This window comes from Mastigoproctus giganteus, chromosome 13 (genome assembly GCF_048544385.1).
Source record: "Mastigoproctus giganteus isolate SK-2022 chromosome 13, ASM4854438v1, whole genome shotgun sequence".
NCBI lineage: Eukaryota > Metazoa > Arthropoda > Arachnida > Uropygi > Thelyphonidae > Mastigoproctus > Mastigoproctus giganteus.
Genome location: NC_143587.1, coordinates 88,431,345 through 88,448,031, shown reverse-complemented (window position 1 = coordinate 88,448,031; position 16,687 = coordinate 88,431,345). Strand labels below are relative to the sequence as shown.

The window sequence follows — 16,687 nt, the reverse complement described above, 5'->3', positions numbered from 1 at the left end:
TCATTTACCATTCAACCGTAACCGTTCAGAATTGAATGGTTCCCCCCCCCTTCCCTTTCACTTTATTTTAGCCCTTAGAATATCTCACAATTTTTTTTCTACACAGTATACATATTTTACACGTAGCAGTGGCAGCTGGATCCTAGTATTAGAAAATGGTAGTTGCAAGTTACGTTTTGAATACCTTTGATTGTTATTATAGGTTACGGTTTTTTGTTTTTTTTTTTATTTGAAACGAAAAAAATTTTATTTATAATTATGTGAATTAATAATTCACATAATTCTGCAGCTGACTCGTTTACTCGAAGGCACAACAAAACGCGATGTACCTACCACAGCACACACCGAGAATTCTTTGTTAGACTAACTTTATTAAAATGATTTACCGAGTTGAAAATTGAAATAAGAGTCTGAATGCAACGACAATCAAAAATAATTCAAATTATATACTAACTATATTTCATTAAAAAATAAATAATCAATTCGTAGTTGCAAAAAAATTGCAATCTGAACATTATCTTCAGTTAACGCAGACACCATGAAACAAAATCCAAATAACACAAACCGTATACACACACACACACAATTATTCAACTAGATCTACACTAATAAGCCAAACCGCATACAATGTGATCACATAATGTCAATAGGAAATCGGTGGGAACTTGATAATTTGCATTCAAATTACTCGTTTTTAATACATTTCGAGAACGTAATGGAAAATTTGTCTTGCAGTCCCAGAGCTCGACCAGTAGTTAAACTCGGTGGGGTATAAATAGGCAAATGATTTGCTACAAGGTATACAGATCACAATAAAGGGTGATATGAGGCCTAAAATAGAAATTAAACCGAGCAGACACTATTACCTGTAGCTTTCCAGGTGCTTGTCAAGGAGAGGTTGCTTTCTATTGTGCAGCTATCAATTACACCTCACTCGCTTCGAAGAACGGAGAGAAAACAAAGCGTACAGGAAGATGGTAATTATTCTTTTCAAACATGCCTTACTCTTTCACCGTGGAGTTTTCACTTTCTAAAAGGTTCGCGCTTCGAGAGAGAGTGAGAGATAACGAAATAAAAACGTTGTTTTCGTGCAAAGCACTGAATCTAAAAAAGAAGAAAGAAAGGAAGAAAGAAAGAAAGAAAAACTAAACCGGTTATCCGCGAAAATGGTTGCAATTTTCCAACTGAAAAGCATTTACTTAACAAGTGTTACCATGGAGATTTCTCGTGCACAATTCAGACTGTTGGCAAGTTACATCTGTTCCCAGGAGTTTAATGCGTATTTGTCAACAGATATATTCATATACACTTGTTAAGGTGCGAGGGGGAAGTAAAGTGCACCTTTTTTCTTTATGTACATATTCTTCTAGTGTTTTATATCTCATAGGAGCTAACCGAATGACGTTAACTCAGGGAGGAAAAAAAAATATACGTTCAGTTTTTGCCTGCTCTTTCTTCCCAGCTGAAATTTTGTCAAATTCATTTTAATCTTAATGATCAAACGAAAGAGAAATTTCCCACGAGAATATAAAGAAGGAACGCTTTAAAAGAAGCCCAAATAAGATGTATTAGCCAAGCAAATTAGGAAATATTTGGAAAGATTTTTATCTCTTATATTTTAAGAAGAAAGTTGATTAGTAGCGTGTTGTTGGAGAGGTTACAAAATTAAACTTCCAACTGCTATATATTTGTGTTTAGATGGCAAGGGTCATGTTTACTCGCTAACTTTGGCTCCTCTTATTAAAATACAGAAGGGTTAAAAATAGAAGAAAAAAAATGGTGGTGAAAAAATGGTCTCTGCAGATTAAATAACTTACCCGAAGATTTATAATTCTGCTTTGCCAGGTTTTTATTTTATTTTTTTTTATTTGCTCGGTTTCCAGTTGAATTCATTTTGGTTCAAAAGGAGTTCAAACAAAATTCTAAGGCAACAAACAAGTTACTTGTCAGAGGAAGAAGGGCTGTGTAAAGCTGGAGTGTAAAGAGGTGAAAATATTCTTTCGTTTTATATTTTTACGATGCTGTAGTAACGCGAAGTACACGATCTGTAAGAAGTTTTCTTCATATTGACTCAGAAAATAAATCCAACAAAACTATTCATTAATACGCAGAATAGCCGAAACCACGCGAAGGAAATCTAAGGTTTTTTTTTTTAACTTAGCAAACTGGCATCTTTAGCATCTACTAGAATGTCGAAAAATGGAGCAAAGTTTGTATTTTTGTCTCGTTAATTTGAAGGACTTCTTATTAAAGAAAACCTTAAGAGTTAAAGTTATCCAGTGGTTGAGCATATATAAATACCTCTAATGGCCTAAGATGCACCATTCACCATCTGAACTCTGTGCACTACCATGTTCAGATGGGGAATGAACACGGTATACTGCCATGGATTTGAGTCAGTCCGCCTGTTACTGGCACCGAAAACTCAAAATCAGAGATTCAAAACATACAGAAATGTGAAATTCCCATTCCCCTTTATTTATCCCAAATTTGGTCCTGAATACTTGCCCCTGAGATGGCTAAACAGAATTTCTGGTAAACCTTTTACCATTTCAAGCTATCTTATACACAAACTCAGACACCACGCCTTTGAGACAAGTGGTGATAACTAAAAATCTGATGCTCGCGCAACTAATAACATAAATACCAGGTGCGCCTAAAACTGAGCTCATACCGAACCCAAACGATTTGGACTTCTGAGGAGCAATCAAGCAAGCTGACACAGTTGGATAGTTTGCAGAGATTCTTCTCTGTGAATAAACTGAAGTATTTTTCAAATAGTTAGAGAACTAACTATTATTAATCCTAAAAAACTGTGTACCAATGCACTTTACCGGAAGCTGGTATGTACGGACTCTTATCAACAACTGCAGATCTAGTACTGAAAATGACTGCAAAATGTCTGGAGTATATAAGTCCATTTCATAAATGGTATGTAATCTAATATTACCTCCAATTTCCTTCCACTGGGACAGAAGTGTTTTCAGGCGCGTTCGCAAAATATATGCTAAGCGCCTATTGCATTCGTCATGTCTATCCGTCCATTTGCATGTAACAGAGGTACTCCCAGTACACAGATTTTCATGATATATTGTATTTGGGCTTATTAAAAATATTTTGTATGGGGGGAAAAATGTGTCTACTCGGTCTGAAGTCTGTAAAGACACCTCCCCGACCCTCACAGTTATAGGCTGTCGCAGGGAGTAACAAGTAATAATAATATACTTAGACTTAAAACTGTTTACGAAGCATCCTATAATACTACTACTAATAACAAAATCCCATAAGGAAAGACGTAATAATAAAATCAACTCTAATATTAATAGGATTCTTTGATAATCTTCACTAAAATCAACTCTAATATTAATAGGATTCTTTGATAATCTTCCTACCTCTTGAAAGAGAGCTAAGTTCGTTTTTCGCAATCACTTAGGCCACGTTGACCGATGGTTGTCTTCGCTTCGAAACATAGGTTAGCCTTTTTAGCGGGAGGTTTTGACTTCTGCCAATCCGTTTGTGGGATGTAAATGCACCCCGCTGCCACATGGTCCGCAGCTGTACCTTCCGCGTTGTCTACCTCCCTTCATGGGGAGTGGGAAAATATCTTTCTGAAGTTTGACAGATGCCACTGCCTTTCTTGAATTCAGGTTGAGGGCTTGGTCTACCACAACGGGCAGAAATAGCAGAATTGTACGTTAGCCGAGGGAGAAAATACAGTAGCAAATCTGGGGAAGAAGTGAAGCCCGTGGCTAAAGTGAAATCTGAAAAGCGTTAACTCCTCACTGCAGGTCACGTGATAGAAGCCAAAAACGTTTCCTATTATAAAAATCTCGACATTTCCCATCACCAGATGGTTTAATCTTACCGTAAGAATTTCAGTTTCCATTTCCTGAAATGCTTTAATCGACCTTACTCTCCCCCCCAACCCTTTTTTCCCTTGAATGTATTTATCTTAATTTTCCTTTAGGGTAAAATTAAAATCCGCTTAGTCTGATATCCTTGTAAGCTGAAAAACTGCATCTTCGGCCTATGTACGCATTTTAGGAAACACTTCTAGAGCTAAAATAATGTAACTCGTTTCATTTAATTGACAAGCTAACGCAACCTTCTGTGAAGCAAGAGGTCCTGTGGCTTCTTCTGTTTTGTTTTTCCCCTTGTAGGCGGATAATAAAGAAACTCGCGAAGACCCTGTCCACATGCACTTGTTACTCTGACTAAGTAGCGTCCCTGAGCAGCCCTGGAGCCCGTTAATCGAAGATTAAACGCGCATTTTGTTGGCTTCTGTCGTTGGCCATTCATCTTTTCCGTCAAAATAGCCGTCGCTGTCACTCGACGTGCACATGATTACTAGCCTTGCTGGCGGCATCATTCACATCTCGCGACGATGGGCCACCTTGTTCTGCGGGTCATTTTGTTGACTTAATGGTCATCGTGAGTAGGACATTAGCCATTAAGCCGGGTCCGACTTCTACTTTCCAAAGTGCTCGAGAAAGCGGCAGTAGCATTACATATAGAAGCCATTAACTTTAAACTGCCCTCAATGAATTCTGCGCTCGGAGGTCGTGATCTGTGTGGCGATACACAATAAGGGTTGTTCATCTCGACACCATAGAGAGGGGTTTTTATGCGACGCAGTAAAAACGCTCAAAGGAGCCTTAGAAGGGACGTTATCGGCAGTCGCTGAAATAAAACAACTAAGGAAAGAGTAATTTATTCTCAAAAGGTTGCTGCAGCGAGATTTAAGGAAAAAACATGTGACAGCCTTTTTATTACCGTGGCTACGAAACAGGATTTCGCGGGATGTACAGAATGACCTTAGCTATTGAGTAACCCGTATTTTCATTAGAACGCTCGTAGCATTATTCAATTTAAACAGCAACAGAAGTGCGCCACATTGTTAACGTCACGTGATACTGTGCAGGCCATTGTTTGCCAATATAGCTCGAGGTATCATTAAAACGACTCTGGCATCGTCTGTTGGCATTTACAGTTGAATAGCCTGCACACATTGAGTCATGTGATCACCATCCATTTAGATTAGCTCAGAGAAAATTACGTTCTCTGTTAATGTAATTTAGAATTATTTTGTATTTTTTGTTAATATATATACACACACGCACCAGCCATGTTCTGCTGAATGTTTAAAATTTAAGAAGAAAAGTAACGGCTGCTTGGTGTCGCTAATTTTAATGTTTTTATGAAGGTGCAAAAACAAAATGTCCTCTAATTTAGACGACACTGCAATTGCACGCGTTAATCTACCATGCGTATCCATCTTTAATAAAGCATGCAGCGACAAGTAAAGGTGTTATAATTGAGATATCGGCTCGGCGGCCAATAGCTGAGCATCTAGGTAACTTGGTTTTTCTGTGCGTGTCAGAACAAATCATTTCTTTGCTTACCAAATGATGTCAAGCCTTGTCTGTTGTGTTGCCAACACCATTATGTGTTTCTACTAGCAACATTGTGTTTATGCGCGAAAAACTTTGTTTTTCATGTTATCCATTTTTATAGTCTTCACTGGCGGATTATTTTCATGTTGTCCATTTTCATAGTCTTCACTGGCGGATCACTCTTTTGTCAAAAACGCACTTTTTTCACAGTTTCGCATAAGTTTTTCGACTGTCGGCACTTACGTCACTTCTGCATCATCTTACTATAGTTTAGATGGGGAAAACCCCTGGTGCCGTTTGACAATAAACACTCTTACTACAGTTTGACACTGTCTGGTGGGACAACGTATTGGCACGCCTCCACCAGGCTCAGTGCTCCCTCCAGCTATATCAACTCTTTCGGAATTTTCACAGAGCGCGAGATTGTAGTAAAAATCGAAATTCCTGCAGGTAACCAGCCAGACAGACCTCTCGAGGGTGCCCACAGTGTTCTGTCCTAGGGCTCCTTATCTGGAATATGGTCCTCCACAGCTAGCTCACGAGGCCCTTGGATGCTTTCGCAGATCTCACAACCGTTGTTTCTGGAAAATTCAGCTTCGACCTAGCGTATAAAGCAAACCGTATTCTGTCCGATCTCAACTCCTGGACGGCGCTCCACAAACTACAAATCAATCCGTACAAAACAAAAATGATATTCTTCAAATACAAGCTAGATCTCAGACGCCCGCCACAAATCAAGATATCTGGAAAGCAAGTCCCGATTGTAACACAGGCGAAAGTACTGTGGGTGATTAGTGACCATAAGCTGAGTTTCCGTCAGCATCTATGTACTTAGGGACCAAGACTGAAATATTTTCAGAGGCCATCATTAGTTTCCAGATGTGACTGGGGACTCTCAAATAAAACACTCTCCTTATACTACAAAGCGGTCTCTTGCCCATTGTGACATACGCGGCGGCCAACACAAACACTATGCCACGTGTGACATACGCGGCTGGAGCGTGGTTTCATAGAGTGAAGCTAATCAAAATGAGAGATAAGCTTAATTCCATCCAGCGAAGCATGCTTTTGTCCACTCATAGAATTTGCCGCACAGTGTCCACAGCTGCCATTCACAAGTGATCGCCGGAACATTACCACTGGATTTATACATCTATCGAGGCCTTCAGGATCAAGAAGAAAATTCCAAATAAAATTCTTGACACTGAACTGGACCTAAACACTGATCCCCCCAAAGCCGAAAGACATAGGTGCTACAATTAACTAATAAACATTCGGCAAACCAGATAGGATACCTCCGAAACAGGCGCCGTCACCAGAAAATTCCTTCCAGAGGTCTTTCACTGGAACCGTTAAGTCCTGGCTGTCACTAACCATGGAATCCTCCTTGGTCACTGGACACGGTTCCCTCAACGAGAAACTTTTTCAGCTAGGATATCGACAACAGATAGCTGTTTCTGGGGAGAAAAGGAGAACTGGAAGTATCTCCTTCTTGAATGTCCGCTGTACGGCGATATAAGAACTGTTATACGAGCAGTGCCAAACATCAACCAGAATCTCTCAGAATCTCTTGCGCTGCGCAGGTCTTCGAGCGTAGAAGGCGAACCCACGCTGACGCAAGACAATTGAACAGTACTCATGCAGAAAACTAAAAGTCCGCAGCAAAAAAAAAAAAAAAAAAAAATTTATATATATATATTTTTTTTGTCGCCTTCTCCCTTGGAGTCAGTTACTCCGGTGCACCTGATAATTCTTTTCTTTTTTCCCTCGCGTTCTGCCTAGAGTGGGCTACTCTAATGCATCTGGAACATTTTTTCCTCTGCTTCCTCTCTAGAATAAGCCACCAGAGTATCCTGGCCCATCTTCCAACACCAGGTGGCCAGAGTCTCCTATGTACGTGTTTTACTGGGACTGGCCCACCTTCTAGTGGTGTGGACGAGTACCCACAACAACAAAACTACACCAATCACATTTCTGGCCCTTTTACAGTTGATTCTGTTCTTCGCAGCGACACGAGGCGGAGTTGAACATACGTTTCCAGTGCTGCTCTTTACATATACACATGTCTTACTATAGTTTAGATTTCTAGCCAAAATCATTTTTTACATCGTGGTTTCTGTGGAGAATTATTTCTGTTCAACAATCACTGTTTCATGCTATCATAACTGCGAAATAAGTAGTCCTCTTGTAGTGAACTGAGCATTCCGGAGTGTCCAAAGGTTCTTCCCTCGTACCCCCCCTTCATTTATGAAGGGCTTACTGAATTGTATATCCCTCCTCAACAGATTCAAATCTGTCAGTCTTAAGATAAGGCACCACTTCAGTCACGTCTGACTAACCTATATAGAACTAATGTTGATAATTTATGGAGACTTCATTTTGGAGTCGCTTAGTTCTCACGATCTGGATGTATACTGCGTTACTTTGCTTCAAAAACAACATATTACTCTAACACAGGGTTTGGAACTCTGAAGCGTTCGCGAGCAGCACTACTGTGCACACAACACGCCAATGATATTACTGAGAGAAATTAAACATGTTCATGTACAGTATTTCTCCTATCGCACAAATAGACTCTTATAATTGTCAACATTTGTGAATTTTATATTAATGTGTCATTATTTATCATTATTTTCGTACAGATTTAACCCTGTTAACCTGTGAAAATTGACAACACTTTTGGGAGGGGGGAGTCCATCTGCCACTGCACTCACGAGATGCAAAACTAATTTTTATCATGATCCTGTTTTTGAGATGCGAATATGTCAAACGTTGCAAACTATTTATGTATGCGCCTTATGCCCATAATGTGCATTTCTTGATATAGAGACAGGATGGTACGCAATGATATTACAGGTGAAGTAGTGGAGAGTGTATATAGAAGGTGAAGTAGTGGAGAGTGTATATAGAAAAACATGAATTGTTCATTAAACCAGATTGCAGCACACCTGGTGACGTCTGTTGGAAGTTATCAGCACTTACTCACTACTCTACAATAGGACCAGTTCATGGCTGCGAAGACGAACGAACCGAAATCCAGCGGAGTTTTAAGTGGACAGAAGAAATGAGAGGGAAGAAAAATGCAAGAAATGCAGAGTGCCAGGTACATAAGCGAACTACTGGGCGAAAGACCACCCACACTGGACATGAAACATCATTATCAAGCGTAGAAGTCGATAAAGGTATGATGTAAAGTATAGAATAAGCCCACTACTTGGATGTAACTGTTCCTTTACATCCAGAGTGGGGCCCTTACTGTGACTGATGAGTATTTCCTGTACTTATTACACTGTCCTTGGAAGAGTGCCATCACGTGTGCGGGTGAAGACCAATATCTATATATCGGTGTGAATACAATCTCTGAAAGTCGAAAATAACTTAGCTAGACTACAATTACATTAAAAAATAAAATAAAAATTCTACCCTAGTAATCAAAACTGAACAAAACAAGAAATACAAACACGCATCTCTCTCTCTCTCTGTGATACCATGTTTACTGGATGAAGGAAGACTTTAGGAAGCGCCCTCTTCAGTAAAAACGTTTCGGAAACAAGGTATGACTGAAATCATTTAGTGAACAGGATTAAAATGCTTTCGACCGTCTTCTAACTCCTCCCCTCAAATAATGCCCACTTATCAACTATAGTTTACTGTAGCTGGAACGATCGTCGTCTGCATATTTTGACTAGCGTAGTACGATGCACGTTTGCACAAAACGGAAGACAAAGCAAAGTCAATGAAAGTGAATACATACCGTGTTCAGAAATTCTGCTTCGTCTTCACCACGTCACATTTTCTCACATAATCTTAAATGATCCTATTTCCATTCAGAAAAATCCATCTCCAACTGTCGTCAACCGAACCAATGGTGTGATGGAAGGGGGAGGGGAATGAAGACTATTAGCAGACCGCTGCCAGCCTCCTTGTATCTCAAGAAAAGATGGAAGGATGGTTAACATACTTTCAATTACAACGCTCCTGTTGGTAAGAAACATGCCATGTCACGCGGCTATCAATCTGAGAGAGCGAGAGAGAGACCTGCTGTCAAAACCAAAGTATGTGCACAAAGATTTAGGATGATGTGCGTCTTTTCTCCTCCCCTCTCCGACACGCCGCCCTTGTGGTAGCCCGTCTGTCAGCAAAGCACTATTGATTTATGGGATTTCGGAGTTGCTGGTCTGTCGTGTAGGCTGACACCTCACTATCAATCTGCTCCCTCCCAGAGCTATCTTTAGAGCACACGGTGACTGCCAGACCCAGCAAAACATGACACTTTCAGGAAATGATGTCGTACATTTCCATCCCCCTACCCATCGCTTGCTTTTCGGCTAGTACACTGTAGCAGACGAACAGGCTTTCCGAACCACCCCTTGTCTATGAAAATGTCGTCACGCGGGTGGTCCATAAATAAACAGACTTGGGACGCGAGTTTCTTTCTCTCCCCCACCTCACCTTCTTTCCTCCCTGTCTTCTCCACTCCGTGCGAGTTCAAGAAGCTGTTCATGAAAGGTGAGGGATGCGATCCCTGCCAACCAGAGCAGAGATGAGGGCTATCAGCTGAGTGTTACAAATACCTGAAGGCTTTAGATGGCCGTCAGACTAAACTAGCACCCCGAGAAACTGCCAAAGAGCGATCTGTCGACAAAGACACGTGACAACAAATGTCTCTCTCTAAACAACACTTGGGTTGTTTCAAAGTACTAAAGGTTAGCACAGTGGTGTAGAGAAACTGTTGCTCGGTGCCATTTCACGCATTTCTGTCCTTCGTGCATGGTTAGGGGGATCGCATTCGCTTCAAAAACCTTCCTACATGCGCAGAGCTTAACTCAGAAAGTACTATCTGTCCTTGAGATGAGATGGGATAAGCACAGTTGCAGCTTAAAGGTCAATGGACCGGTGAAACGCGATCGAAATCATCGTGGTTCCTGCTATGGATGTTGCGCTCACGAGCTGAACAGTTGGTGTTCAGAAAAGGAAGATTTCGAAAGCAACGTGCCTAAAATCAGTGTCCTAATACCCCTTTTGAACTTCTCGATCCCCATTAAGTTATCTCGAAAATGACGCTAATCAGTCACTTCCCGTATCTGGTCCATATCTACAGCCTACCTATAAAAGTACAGTCACATCCAGAGAAAGGGCGAAGAACAACACATGTGCTTTTATCAGTAAATGAAAAAGAAACTCCTGATTAAACATTTCTTCATAACTAACGCTGGAGTTAGAAACGAAACTAATAAGTTTCCTTTCTGATTATAGGATTCCCTGCAATTGCTTTACCATTATCAGGAATGGCTGTGATGAAAAATATGACTTAATTGTAAAATATCAGTGATGAAATTTATCTTACTATCTCAGAAAGTTTTCTGCAGAGAAGCGAGTCAGGATAAACTTCATTTTATGCCTACTGCACAAAATACTATTGGTGTAAGTTTCAAAATTAGAATTTAAAATTTCCCAATATCAACATGAATCTCAATGTCTTAAAATTTGCTACTGTAAAGAGTCTATATAAAGTGCTATTCTTTTCAAGCCAGAGGAAAAAAAGCCCAGAAGAAAATTTAATTAAGCAAAACCATCAGGTATCTCTCTATTACCTTCCGTACACTGAAATCCAAGCTTCTGTTCCTTCATGCATAGTCAAGAGGATAGCACTGGGCTTTATGACCAATAAAACTAAAGGAGCAAAACTCCAGATGTGAACCTTATCGTGTATTACGTCTGTTCACGGACCCATTTACATGTTGTACGGGCTCAAAAACCCGAAATAAGTCAAGGAGGAGGGCAGGGAGTTTACTCTTTCAGAAGTCGACTAAATACAACCCCGACTGAGAAGGCCTTTAAGAATAAATAATAAGAAAAATCAACTATAACTACTTACCAATTGTAAGCAAGAATCTTGAAAAAAGTATTTCTTGAAGACAGCAAAATTACAGTTGCAAGAGTCCTGCAAAATTTAATAACTTATTAGAAACTGCTGCGCCGACATTTGAAATTTTATGAGAGAGAGAGAGAGAGAGAGAGACCAATAAGTTAAGCTTGATAAAAGAAAAAAAAAACGTAATTATGTTAACCGTGGTTACTATGGTAACAGTGTGGCTTTGAGTCTCCATGGTAATGCAACACAAAATGATAGCATGTAGATTAATTAAGTACATATGCCCGTATACTACGAAAACGGGTCTGAACAACACAGCTTTTTTTGAAACGGATGTATGATAAAGAACTAGCTGTTCCCATGGAGAAGCAGAACGTTTACTTTCAATTAAAATAAAATCCATAACCCACTAAAAATAACGGGCAATCCTGTGTTCATACTTCATTATATTGGATATTGTTTTAAGGCGTTTATCAGTATGCTCAAGTAACTTTTCGTGACGAGAAATCATCATCATTGGTATGGCTACTGACACCTTTTTTGACACTTTGTATTTCTAAAACCTTTGAATTATCAAACTATGGTATCTCTTCTCTTACGACACTGAAATTAATCACCAGTCCGAGTTCGGTTGTCAAGATCACTGATTTAACTCCATGATCTTTCCCTTGCCTAATGGTAATCAAACAGGCAATTCAACAATCTCCGTTGTCCTGAATACTCGTTCCAATACAAAAAGGTTCCAGCCTTTGTTCTGATAATCGAAAGCTGCCTTAATCACTTGCCCAGTAATAACTTTCCTAATGATTTTTGTATACTTCCACTACAAGAAGAAACTGCCTAAGTTTTCCTCTTTCTTTGGTTCTCCTTTTCTACACAACGCAGGAATTCGATACCTCAATTGTCAAGAGTTCAAAGCACGTTGCCATGATCGCCTGAAGTTCTTTGGAATAGAAGAACGAATAGTGTGAAATGGCAAAGGGTCAAACGTGCAAAATGTCCCGAGATTCTATCTTGCGGCAGGGTCACCGTGGCGCACAGCTTCGGACAAGCGCAACTAGGCGATTTGCCCAAGAACCGAACTCTCTCTCTCTCTCTCGTCTCTTTGTATAAGGTTGCTCCATCTTCTTCTCCCCTCACCCCATCCTCTTGCCTCGGCCACTTACTGTCAGTACGCTGCTAAGTTGATAACCGCGCAGCGATCTAGTAGGGGCGAGAGAAAAGCGCGCGATAAAAGGGCTACGAAACGAAAAGATAACAACCACACACCTCAAAGCTCAAATGTAATCAAGTAACGTGGTTTGCTGCCTCCCTACTTCCCCAGTTCTTTATATGAATGCGACAAACGTATCTGATACGAAAAGCAGCGAAGGAAAAACAGTGGGAAATAAAGGAGGGGGGAAGAGGGTATGGAGAGCACTTTGCCAAGGCAGTGTGAGATTTTTGACACTTCCCCGAACAGAGCATTGCTGATGGTAATCTGTTTCTCGAAGGATAGAGAAGGTGCGAGACCCTAATCATAGCGGACTTAGAGTGCGAAAAGACGGACACATGCGTACTTTGATATGCATGGTTTGAGATAAGATCCTCGCACGACTGACGCTGCAACTTTAATGACAGGTTGGCTAGCAAAGGAACAAGATATTCTCTTCACCCCCTCATATCTACCATTTCCGAGTTGAATCCCAAACACTGTAATTAAAGGGTGCTTGCTTTAGATGCTTATTATCGCTTCTAAGTCTTACTCTTAAAAAAGTGCGTATCCCAGATGGATGCCCCTTCTAAGAGCCTAAGATTTTTTTTTTTTTTTTTTGCATGTTCTTCCATACGGGTTGCAATTGGGTCAGAGGGGTGTTCCCCCACCAGAGTCATACCTAGTGAAGCTCTATACCCGCATTTTTATTCCAGCTAATTATTCTCTTATCTCTTCTCCATAACGTTCAAATTATTTAAATTTCTCTCTCACTCTCTATGTTCTCCAGCAATCTTTGAAGATTTCCCACTTATTTGGCAAATCATGTTATTTGTCTTTTGAACAGCGAATATCAGATTTAATCAATGTTCAACTGATGGGCCTTCATGTTGGTCTTTGCAACTTCGTTTTTTTTTTTTTTTTTTTGCTGATTGGAACAGAAGAGAATGTTACTGTATTTATGCAGAGGCAGCTTATTTCGTTTTCCTCACAAGCCAGCTTCTAAACGTGATCTCCATATCGGCACTATTTTTTTTTAACCTATAATGCAAGAGTGACGTGGCTTTATGACCCATGAACGAAGGAAAAGAAATTGGCAACAGTATCCACATGGTCCATTTCTTCGCGCAAAGAAAAACTGCGCGCGAGAGAGAGACAGACAGACACACACAGAGGTGAGCTTACAGAACTCCAAGTCGAAATCAGTCACGATTTGGATGGAATGTCTGCGCCATCAACTATTAAAATGTTAGTTTAGGAAATACACAGAACCCTCTGACGCCAAACCTGCAAACAATGAAAATATTTCGAACACATGTCTACAGATGGCGCTACAAGCAACGTACTAGTATTTTAAACCGCACTACTGAAACCCACGCACTACATGCCATCCTTTATGTGCTTTGTTCATTATTTGAAGCCCAGTTAAAGTGCGCTTTGTTTGAAATGAAAGGAGGGGTCAGAAATGGGGATAGTGTAATTGAAATGCACTTAAACCATCGCAGAGTACAAGCGACGAACTTTAATTTTTTTTCTTCTCCTCCATGCGCTCCATAGGCGGCTTTTAGTAAGAGATTTCATTTTACTAATGCCACCCCCGCCTGAACTGTCGAATATCATCAAGAGGAGAAGGTCGTTGTCATGGCATTAGAAGTACTCTTCGGCTCGCCTCATCCCCTTACCAATTTACTGATCAACACTCCCTAAGAGGAGAGCTAACTATGGATAGATCCAAGCAGGGGAAAATTTACTTGACGTAAGGCCTGGCATCTGCGATGCTGTTCACTTGTGGCAGATGGTATATGCGCGCGCGCGCACACGCACATGAAGGGCCTATCCGTAGCGTGAGCCATTGTCATTTTCCTCAATGCGACGCATCAGTTATTATGCTTATAAATGTTGTGTCAGCTGAGACCAACGAGATGAAAAGATGGCGGGGGGGGATAGATGCGTTTCGCACGATTAATCCAGTCCTCGAAAGTTCCTATTGATAGATGTTGCAATTTATATCCTTCCTGGCAGAGTCCGGCAAGGCTAAGTCAAACAAATACAGATCGGAGCCAATATGTTATCCTACTGCAGTCAATTACCACGTCTTTTATAACTCGCCAAGATTTTAGTGAACTGCAGTGTAAATTAACTGTGAAAAAACAGAATCTACATTCTAAGATTACGTATAGACACTAGAGCATGCAATTAAAGAAGCGTGCTTTGGAAAAGAAAGGAGACAATAACACACACACAAAAAAACTCGTTTGAAAGGAGAATGCCAAGGGTCAAATGACAGGCACTCACAATTCTCGAGTTTCTTCTAATATCAGAACTTTAAAAGCACTTTACGTTTACTGCTTCAGCGAGAAACTCATGTTCATTTTTTCGCTCTTTTTTTTTTTTTCCCCCTTAAAAAATAAAACCTTCCATGCATAATCTCCATGAAATTATAGTACGAGTTCGGTACTTGATTATTACTCACCGGGACAAAATCGATAAGGACATATTTCACAGTTAATGGGAATCTTTGACTCGTTCCATGAGTAATCTACGCGTAGGATTTGGCTAAAGGTTATATAAATGTTTCGTACAATTAGAGCAACGTTACGTGATAGCCCCTTGCGCTGCATTGTTGAAGAGGGATAATTTACGAAAGGTGAGAATATAAATTATAAAATCTCCTACGCTACTGCGATTTAGATTTCAACGAGAGTAAAAAAGGACGCTTCGCATAAGCTGTCGAAGACTCAACTTTGAAAGACAATCGGCAATTTATAAAAAAAAAAAAAAAAAAAAGAATTCGAGCAAAAATGTCAACGTTTTTGCAAAAAGAAACGAAAACAGGGCCTAACTTTTTTTTTTTAATCGTACTAAACGACAAAGCGTAACCTTTTTAAATCGTAATATAAGGTATTAACGATTCAAAAGCTCAATAATCCAGCAAAAAGATTCAAAAGCGCAATAATCAAAAGTTGTTGTGACAACATCTTTTGATAATGTTGAAATCTGCCATTACAACAATATCACTATATTAATGCTACAGAAAGCAGACGACCAATGTCGTGAATAATAATATGCGCACGAGGGTGATTCAAATTCGGCAGCCCTGTGCTCGAAACCACTACGCTAATTTCTACTTTACGACGAATCAGCTGCTATTTTCATACAAATACGTATTTTTGAAGTCGGAAACTGTCTGTTCGTATTAAAGCAAAAACTATTAAAGTGGATGGATTAAGATCTCTCAATACCAACGCTGCTGGTAGGGAGGGAGTAGTTGACATGTCTCCGAATAGGATATAACTTTTGCAGACAACTTTATATCCTCGAAACCAGAATTTTTCAAACTACACAACCACCCACACCGTTAAGAACGAACCGTGAAATTATGTAGCGCTTGGAGCCCATGAAAAGACTCGAAGAGGGAGGAAGGGACGGGAGGGGGGCGAAATAGGCGGTGTCTGCAGAAGCTCGATAAGGTGACCCCGTCGCTTCTGCGAAGGTTGAAGCGGTTCAGAGTTGCCACGTATCTTGACAAGCGGCTGAAGATGAAGCTAGTAATTTAGATGGAAACGCTGCTAAATCTCCTCCAAGGGTGGAAAGGGCAAAGAGATGAACGGAATCCCTTCGTATCAAAAGGACCGTGCGGGTATCACGCATGAGCACGCAGATACAGATACACATTCGAGGTCTACATGGACATCGACTGCAATACCATGGGGGAACCACACATGCACCTCTGGGATAGCGTAATGTTTTAAATTACCCGGTAAGCTTCATTGGTTTGGTGTAAATAACTCGCTGCTTATATCATATAGTTCACTCAAAGCAGAGGTCGAACTGCACCGTGCTTACCCTTATTGCGATACGGACACGGTAGTTTCTCGTGAAACGTGCGGGACCACAGAAACTCTTAACGATGTATATTTGAATTGTATTTGGACGATGCAGCATCCAGATGGTTTAATTTCAATTCAACCCAACGGAAGGTGAAGTCATAACAACTGACATAAGGAGAATTTTAGAGAACTTATTCGCGAGTGGAATTTAAATAAAATAGATTTATAAGCGTGGCTACTTAGAAAAAGACTGAGGATTAATTTTATTGGATGTCGTTTTACATCATTATCTTTGTAAAGAGAGATTCAAGCCAACAGGTTTTCATTATGGAAACTGACTTTAGAATCTGACTTTACTGCCCCACACCCAACAATTTTTTTAATTATTCGCCAAAGA

General features: G+C 40.2%; 1 protein-coding gene across 1 annotated transcript in view; it reads right to left on the bottom strand.

The window, feature by feature from the left end:
* LOC150076249 (plexin-B-like) overlaps window positions 1-11,332 on the bottom strand; it is a 705,969-nt gene extending 694,637 nt beyond the window's left edge. Inside the window, exon 1 of the mRNA XM_090387297.1 lies at window positions 11,272-11,332. The gene's annotated coding sequence lies outside the window, so the exon portion shown is untranslated. The remainder of the gene's footprint in view (window positions 1-11,271) is intronic.
* Between the last annotated feature and the right edge of the window lie 5,355 nt (window positions 11,333-16,687).